The following is a 9,267-nucleotide window of genomic DNA, read 5'->3' on the forward strand; positions in this document are numbered from 1 at the left end:
GCTGGACTGATGGATCCGTAAATCGAGATTTAAATTCTATTATTACGATAGATGAAGTAAATCCTGGATAGTAAATTGTTCTATGGATAGGAATCAACGGCTGTGCCTCTTAATGGGGAAAAAAGCGTTGATCCCAATGATCCAAGTGCAAGTTTCTTCCTTGATCTGACCAAGTACCGTTAGAGGTGCAGTCGGATCGGTTTGATCAGTAAAATGATCTTGACTACGTTAGAGTAAAGAGTTATCCTGGTGGAATCGCCCATGCTTTCCGGGTAAGGGAAGTTTTTTCGGGTTCGGTTTTTGAAAAACCGACGGATTAGTCTCTTGTCCGGATATCCGTGGACGAGGCCCCGAGTGTGGACCCTGTCCCGCGCGAGAAGTGCTACTTCCGCTGCCAGTATCCTGAATCTGTTGCTCGGTGGGAACAGGGACCTCACAGTGAAAAATTGAGCTCCTAACCAAACAAACTGATTCTAGAATTTTCTAAATCAGTTTGGTCAATATTTGACCATTTTTAGGTCAGTTAAGCTAACTTTTTGGAACTAGACTTAAATGAGGAGAGAGGAGAGATGAAATATCTCACTTTTTATGAGTTTAAAACTCATTCAAGCATGTGAAATATGCACCTCCTTTAAAGAACTCCCCTTCCTTACATATGTGTCATAATAGAATCATTTTAATATTGCTCATAGTTTTTTTTTTACTAATAAACTTGTACATTTTAAACTCTTCATCTTATGTGAAATATGCACCTCCTTTAAAGAATTCCCCTTCCTTACATATGTGTCATAATGGAATCATTTTAATATTGCTCATAGTTTTTTTTTTACTAATAAACCTTGTACATTTTCAACTCTTCATCTTATGTGAAATATGCACCTCCTTTAAAGAATTCCCCTTCCTTACATATGTGTCATAATGGCATCATTTTAATATTGTTCATAGTTTTTTACTAATAAACCTTGTACATTTTCAACTCTTCATCTTATGTGAAATATGCACCTCCTTTAAAGAATTCCCCTTCCTTACATAATGGCATCATTTTAATATTGCTCATAGTTTTTTACTTATAAACCTTGTACATTTTCAACTCTTCACCTTATGTGAGCATTTACTCATTTTTGGGTATCTTCTTTTTACAAATTTGGATTTATCTTTTCCCTACACATGGATTGATGCTATTGGCCCATAGGAACCTTAATTGGACCATAGTCTAAAGATTTCTGAAAATCTAGACCCTTAGACTAAGGTTCTTTATACCTATTTCCAATTAATTCCAATTGCACATTGGAAAATTCTTTTTGAATTTCTATTTCAGGGGAACTCATCTGAATTATAAGAGATATTTTTCTATCAAAAAATATTCAAAATCTGAATATTCTCTCTCTAGAATAATTTTTCTCTCTCTAGGCTAAAATAGTTAGCAACAGGGTCTTTATATTTCTGAAGAGGGTTGATTACAGGGGAAGATACTAGTCATCAAAAAGGGGTTGGGGGAGGAATCTTACATTCTACCCCACTTAAAAAACGCGAGATGTCCTCATCTCGCAACTTGTGATAATTTCGCAAGATTCACGAATATGAGACTTAGAAAAAAAAATTTTAATCAAGATTAACCACCAAGATAAGTCTTAAAGAGAGCAAGATTCAAAATACGAACAAGATTTAAACTTTATTCATTCTCGGAACTTATACAGTAAAGATAGAGGAACTCTTTACACTTCCATAAGCCCGTCCATCATATGGTCACAAAAGCAGTCCTCACAAGCTGCACAAGTATAAGGTAACTCATCTATGGGAATGATTCTGTGGGTTATTGCTGCACCTATCTCAGTGGTATGAGGTGTTCTAATAAAAGGATCTCTGAGAGGCAAGCCAAAAACGGGGTAAAGGCATATCTTCTCATGAGGAAGAAAACACGCCAGTAAGAAGACCCGCTCAGAAAACCCAGGATGCCTTGATCTCATGACGCAGTAGTATCGGGGACCCAAACCCAAGGCTTCAATAACCATGGCCAAGCGGACATTGTTGCGAAAGTGCTGCTGACCCCAGGGTGTTGCCCTAGTTATGTTTTGATAGGTCCGCCATTTGGTTTGCGCTACAGAAGTTCCCAAGTGAGGGAAAAGTGAGCGCTCATACTGCTCTATAAAATCCTTCTTCACAGATTCACTTGCGTCTTGAAGGTGAGGAATCATTATGGATAAAACTAGTTCTTGTTGCCAAGCCATGAAGGAGATTAAGAAAGAAAGGAGATCGATGGAAGTAAGATTACTGTGAGCGACAAGTAAAAGTTACGACTTATATAAAGGAAGGAGCCCTAGCGTAACTTAGAAGCCAACGGTAACTTGCCACTGAAGTTTTACCGTCTTTCCATGATTTGAGTTTGACACATTTTTCTATAGAAGGCATTAAGAATTTTGAGATGAAGAGATAAAAGAAGCTTGTAGGCTAAGTCACCTACTTTCATTGAATTCAGATATAAGGCTCACAATATCTGGGGGATAACTTCATATACTCCCCAAGAGATAAAGAACTTCTTTTGGGCCGTACTCGAATGAAAACCAAAACCGTGGTATCCAAAACACCGATTTTCACTTCTGAACTCATTGTTCTGAATCCTTAACAGGTGGGACTCCTGAGAAGTATTCTAGGAAAAGGATCTTCTTTTTTTTTTCTTTTTTTTTCTTTTTTTTACAGAATCTTTCTTTTATTTTAGAGAGGGAATAATTATAAGATCAAAAGGGAGATTCTTACTCCTATATACCTCGAAGGTTGGGGAGGAATCTTACATTCTACCCCACTTAAAAAAGTGCGAGATGTCCTCATCTCGCAAGGTAGAGGATAACTCTTTTTCTTAAGATCCAATTTTATTCTGGGGTTCCTTATATTCTGGTCAACCCAACAGAATACTGGGATAAATATCCCTTAGAACTCATCAACAATTCATTCAGATCATATCATTCATATCTTTAACATGTAGATCGAAAAATTTCCTTCTGAACATTCCTCAACGGGAATTTTAGTCAAGTAAGTTCTCAATTTGTCATCCCTTAACTTGATCTAACGGTCAAGTATTAATAGTAGCAATCTGACAGCACAATCCACTAATCTCATAGTGATTTGCTGAAATCATTATCATCATTCCAGTTATGAATATCATCACAGGGACTCGTCCCATTCATCCTCATTGAGGTTTTGTTCAGCTTATTACATTTCAACCAAATTTCAAGGATCATCATTTTTTCAATCAGAATCCAAATCAATTCATCAATTCTCAAACAGAATTAAAAATCATATCAACCACATTCGAAATCATCCTCTGGATAGCATTAACGCTTATAATTTCAAGTCTTAGATTTACTCGTATATACTGTCAGTAAAGAGCTGCAGTATACTCTCGGTATATACGGGTAGTCATGGCCCTTGGAATTATAAGGTAAATACCATCATGTCTAGGCCTCAAGCAAGTCAGGGATTCTATATAATTGCGGTACTTCCATCTGAAGACCCAATTACCAAATTACGAATTTTAGTTTGAATATCAAATTGTATGAATTATATCACACAATTACAACCTTTTTGTGTTTCTACATAAATTTTTGACATATTTGTCTTCTCAGTTGATCTTAAGAAAAAGAGTTATCCTCTACCTTGCGAGATGAGGACATCTCGCACTTTTTTAAGTGGGGTAGAATGTAAGATTCCTCCCCAACCTTCGAGGTATATAGGAGTAAGAATCTCCCTTTTGATCTTATAATTATTCCCTCTCTAAAATAAAAGAAAGATTCTGTAAAAAAAAGAAAAAAAAAAGAAGATCCTTTTCCTAGAATACTTCTCAGGAGTCCCACCTGTTTTAAGGATTCAGAACAATGAGTTCAGAAGTGAAAATCGGTGTTTTGGATACCACGGTTTTGGTTTTCATTCGAGTACGGCCCAAAAGAAGTTCTTTATCTCTTGGGGAGTATATGAAGTTATCCCCCAGATATTGTGAGCCTTATATCTGAATTCAATGAAAGTAGGTGTCTTAGCCTACAAGCTTCTTTTATCTCTTCATCTTATGTGAAATATGCACCTCCTTTAAAGAATTCCCCTTCCTTACATATGTGTCATAATGGCATCATTTTAATATTGCTCATAGTTTTTTACTTATAAACCTTGTACATTTTCAACTCTTCACCTTATGTGAGCATTTACTCATTTTTGGGTATCTTCTTTTTACAAATTTGGATTTATCTTTTCCCTACACATGGATTGATGCTATTGGCCCATAGGAACCTTAATTGGACCATAGTCTAAAGATTTCTGAAAATCTAGACCCTTAGACTAAGGTTCTTTATACCTATTTCCAATTAATTCCAATTGCACATTGGAAAATTCTTTTTGAATTTCTGTTTCAGGGGAACTCATCTGAATTATAAGAGATATTTTTCTATCAAAAAATATTCAAAATCTGAATATTCTCTCTCTAGAATAATTTTTCTCTCTCTAGGCTAAAATAGTTAGCAACAGGGTCTTTATATTTCTGAAGAGGGTTGATTACAGGGGAAGATACTAGTCATCAAAAAGGGGTTGGGGGAGGAATCTTACATTCTACCCCACTTAAAAAACGCGAGATGTCCTCATCTCGCAACTTGTGATAATTTCGCAAGATTCACGAATATGAGACTTAGAAAAAAAAATTTTAATCAAGATTAACCACCAAGATAAGTCTTAAAGAGAGCAAGATTCAAAATACGAACAAGATTTAAACTTTATTCATTCTCGGAACTTATACAGTAAAGATAGAGGAACTCTTTACACTTCCATAAGCCCGTCCATCATATGGTCACAAAAGCAGTCCTCACAAGCTGCACAAGTATAAGGTAACTCATCTATGGGAATGATTCTGTGGGTTATTGCTGCGCCTATCTCAGTGGTATGAGGTGTTCTAACAAAAGGACCTCTGAGAGGCAAGCCAAAAACGGGGTAAAGGCATATCTTCTCATGAGGAAGAAAACACGCCAGTAAGAAGACCCGCTCAGAAAACCCAGGATGCCTTGATCTCATGACGCAGTAGTATCGGGGACCCAAACCCAAGGCTTCAATAACCATGGCCAAGCGGACATTGTTGCGAAAGTGCTGCTGACCCCAGGGTGTTGCCCTAGTTATGTTTTGATAGGTCCGCCATTTGGTTTGCGCTACAGAAGTTCCCAAGTGAGGGAAAAGTGAGCGCTCATACTGCTCTATAAAATCCTTCTTCACAGATTCACTTGCGTCTTGAAGGTGAGGAATCATTATGGATAAAACTAGTTCTTGTTGCCAAGCCATGAAGGAGATTAAGAAAGAAAGGAGATCGATGGAAGTAAGATTACTGTGAGCGACAAGTAAAAGTTACGACTTATATAAAGGAAGGAGCCCTAGCGTAACTTAGAAGCCAACGGTAACTTGCCACTGAAGTTTTACCGTCTTTCCATGATTTGAGTTTGACACATTTTTCTATAGAAGGCATTAAGAATTTTGAGATGAAGAGATAAAAGAAGCTTGTAGGCTAAGTCACCTACTTTCATTGAATTCAGATATAAGGCTCACAATATCTGGGGGATAACTTCATATACTCCCCAAGAGATAAAGAACTTCTTTTGGGCCGTACTCGAATGAAAACCAAAACCGTGGTATCCAAAACACCGATTTTCACTTCTGAACTCATTGTTCTGAATCCTTAAAACAGGTGGGACTCCTGAGAAGTATTCTAGGAAAAGGATCTTCTTTTTTTTTTCTTTTTTTTACAGAATCTTTCTTTTATTTTAGAGAGGGAATAATTATAAGATCAAAAGGGAGATTCTTACTCCTATATACCTCGAAGGTTGGGGAGGAATCTTACACACGGGCTTTCTCCTAGGGTTCTAATCCCTCTTGTTGCAGGCATCACCAAATTTCTCCTCACAATGTCATATACCATTCTAAAACCTTCATGCTTTGTGGTGGTATAATCCCACGCTCACATAACTTTTAATTGGAAAATTTTAATGGAAGGACAATTTATGCTCACCTGGCTGGGCTAGGACGCATCCAATTGTAAAGCTTGAAGCATCAATATACACATGGAAGATAACATCCCAGTTTGGTACTCATAGTATCGCAGCTCAAGCCAAAGCTTGCTTTAATGTGTCATAGGCATGTTGAAATTCTTCTATCCCCACTTGAATATAATGAGAAGCTTTTACAAGGGACATGAAGTCTTGTCATAGAAGAGGATGAATCATTTGTAGCCTAGATGTCCAATAAAAATTATAAATTGTTGGTGTGGGGATAATTCCAAGATAATTTTGATTTTACTCTCATATGTGGAAATTCCATTTTTGGACACTATATGTCCTAAGATGACTCTGTGTTTATTCCAAAATTGGCATTTTAAGGTTGAGATATAGGCGATAAAGTTTGCATCATTTAAATACCTTTTTAATGCAGGATAAATGCTCCTTCCATGACAAATGAATACACAAATCTTCTAAGAAAGATTCAAAAAATGTCCTTAGAAAACATTTAAAGGCCATGTTCATAAGTTGTTGAAATGTGGTTGGTGCATTTGTCAAGCTAAATGACATAACTCGATATGAATAAACTTTGTGTTTTGTAATGAAAGAAGATTAACTTTGAGTCCCCATAGAAATTAAAATTTGGTGATATCTTGAATACCCATCTAAGAATGTGTATGCTTCCTTGATAGCTACTTGTTCAAGTACATGTTTTGAATATAGCAAGGGGTAATGATGCTGTTTTGTTACTACATTTACATTTTTGAGATAAACACATATTCATAAATTTTTATTTTTATTTTTGGCACAACCACAATGGGTGACACCCAATTCAAATGTTCAATCTCATACATGAATCCACATTTGATAAGCTTGTCTATCTCTTATTTAAGAATGATATCATGCTTTGGATTCATTGTATAAGGTCATTGATGGTGGACAGGTTTAGAATTTGGAACCATGGGGATTGTGTACTACATAACGTCAACAAGTACTCGTCATGGTAAATCCTTGTGAAGTAATCATTGTAGTGTAGCTTCACGTTCCACACTACAAAGAATCCTTATACAAATGCTTAAGTTTTTTTTTTTTAAAATTCTTCGCAATCGTGTTCCCTTCCACAATGTCTCTTCATGTGTTAGTTTAAGTGTTTTTCAAACTCTTCTCTCTTTTTTTTTTTGGGGTGTTTCCTAAATGTTTTTTGATTTTTTAGTGTTTTTTTATGTAAATACTTGTGTGAAGTGTGGCTAGTCTAAATACTTGTGTGAAGTGCGGCTAGTCTAAATGATTATTTTTTCTATGCTTATTTTGACTCTTGTGATTTTAACAGAGCGATGTTGGGTCACTTATCTATGTTTTTGAATTTTTACAGGTTTAGGAGAATTGACTCTAAATATACAGGTGTTATAATTACTGCTAATGAGCTTATAACTCAGTCTATGCTATATGGCATTATTTGTGCTATATAGCACAAATATATAGCACAAATATATATATTAATAGCACAGTAACTTAGTCTGTTCTATATGGCATTATCTGTGCTGTATTGCATAACTATATATATTAATAGCGCACTAACTCAGTCTGTGATATATGCCATTATCTGAGCTATATAGAACTATATATATTAATAACACAGCAATAGATAATTATATGTGCTATGAAATACACCTAAAGAATATAGCATGCATATGTATGTGCTATATAGCTATTAATACTTAATAATACCTTATTTGTGCTATATAGCTCTTATCTTTTCTATAAAACTATGTGTGTATATATCTAGTCCACAAATACTTACATGTTCCTCTGCTATATAGCACATGAATAAACAAAATAGCACATTTACATAAACTTATTTGTGCTATGAGCTACACATAAAAAATAAAGCATGTATATGTATTTGCTATGCTATATAGCTATTATTATTTTAATCTTACTCTATCTGTGCTTTATAATTAGTGCACAAATATTTAAAAATATGTCTAACTTACTTAGTATCTCTGTTATATAGCACAATATGTGGTATATAGCTATGTGTGTCTTCTTATGCTTTATATATATGGATAGTTATCTTTCTGCAATTTATACAGGTCTATGAATAAATTTGTGTGGTATTTTAATGATTTTTTTTGTGTCTTTTAAAGCTATGATTATAACTTTTTTACTAGATTCTTGGCTTTTTTAGATAGAGTATTTTTTTAAGTTTAGAGACACCCACCCACATGTGCAAATTGGGAAAAAGTCCTTTGAGAAGCTCAACCATGGTTTGTATGAAATTTGAAAGATCGGAACATGTATTGTTGTGTGTACCACATACAATTGATGTTTTTTTTCTTGGAAAACAAAGCTTCTATTATCTCATGAAATCTTTATTCAAAAACTAGAGTCATTATCTTAATCTCCCAATCTTTGTCTTTGATTAATTAAGCATCCTCTAGCAATTTGTTGTTCAGAATTTCCCATGGCAAACCAACAATTGATGTTTTTAAAAGATGCATTTAATATAATGTGCTCAGATGCTTTTGCATTGCATGGGAATTCATGTACATGTGAGTGTAATGCTTACAAGCCATCTGTGGTTGGGGCCAAATGTCTCATTGTTGAGCACTCTTTCTCAGGGATTATACGGTTGTGGGAATCATGTGTTTGTACAAAGGAGTGGGATTCAACATTTCACCAATACAAGTGTCTTATGGGCCAATGCGATGAATTTTCCATGAAAAATCTTTGCTTTTGTCCATGTGAACAAGAGGAGACAATGAAGACAGTTTGAGTTCAACTCTTTGAGGACATTTAAGTTCAAAACATGCATGGTAAAAGTAAATGGATAGTGTTGTCCCTCAAGAATGTAGCTTTTAGTGAACTGAAAAAGATAATATAGGACCTTACTAAAACCTTCATCACGCACAGTTTCACTTATAAATGGCATAGGCTGATCAATACAGAGAGTGATTAAAGATCTTCCCTTTCGATACCATTGTATCAATAGTAGATTTTACTGAGAACTACTCATTTAAAGAACAAAATGAGATCATATTATGTATCGACATAACAGTAAGGATGACCGTATTGTCAAGGAGATGCATTTCTACATTTTTGATGATAAGAAGCATAATACCCTCTTTGTCTAGCACTGTTTTCTTATTTATAACGAGTGGCTTAAAGAGTAGGGTTTGAATTTTAGGAAGCACTACGTGTGGTTAGATGGTCTGGCTTCACAGTTCAAAGCTGCAAGACCATTCTACTTTGT

This window comes from Cibotium barometz, chromosome 61, assembly GCF_041138505.1.
Source record: "Cibotium barometz isolate CiBa-2024 chromosome 61, ASM4113850v1, whole genome shotgun sequence".
In the NCBI taxonomy this organism is placed as follows: Eukaryota; Viridiplantae; Streptophyta; class Polypodiopsida; order Cyatheales; family Cibotiaceae; genus Cibotium; species Cibotium barometz.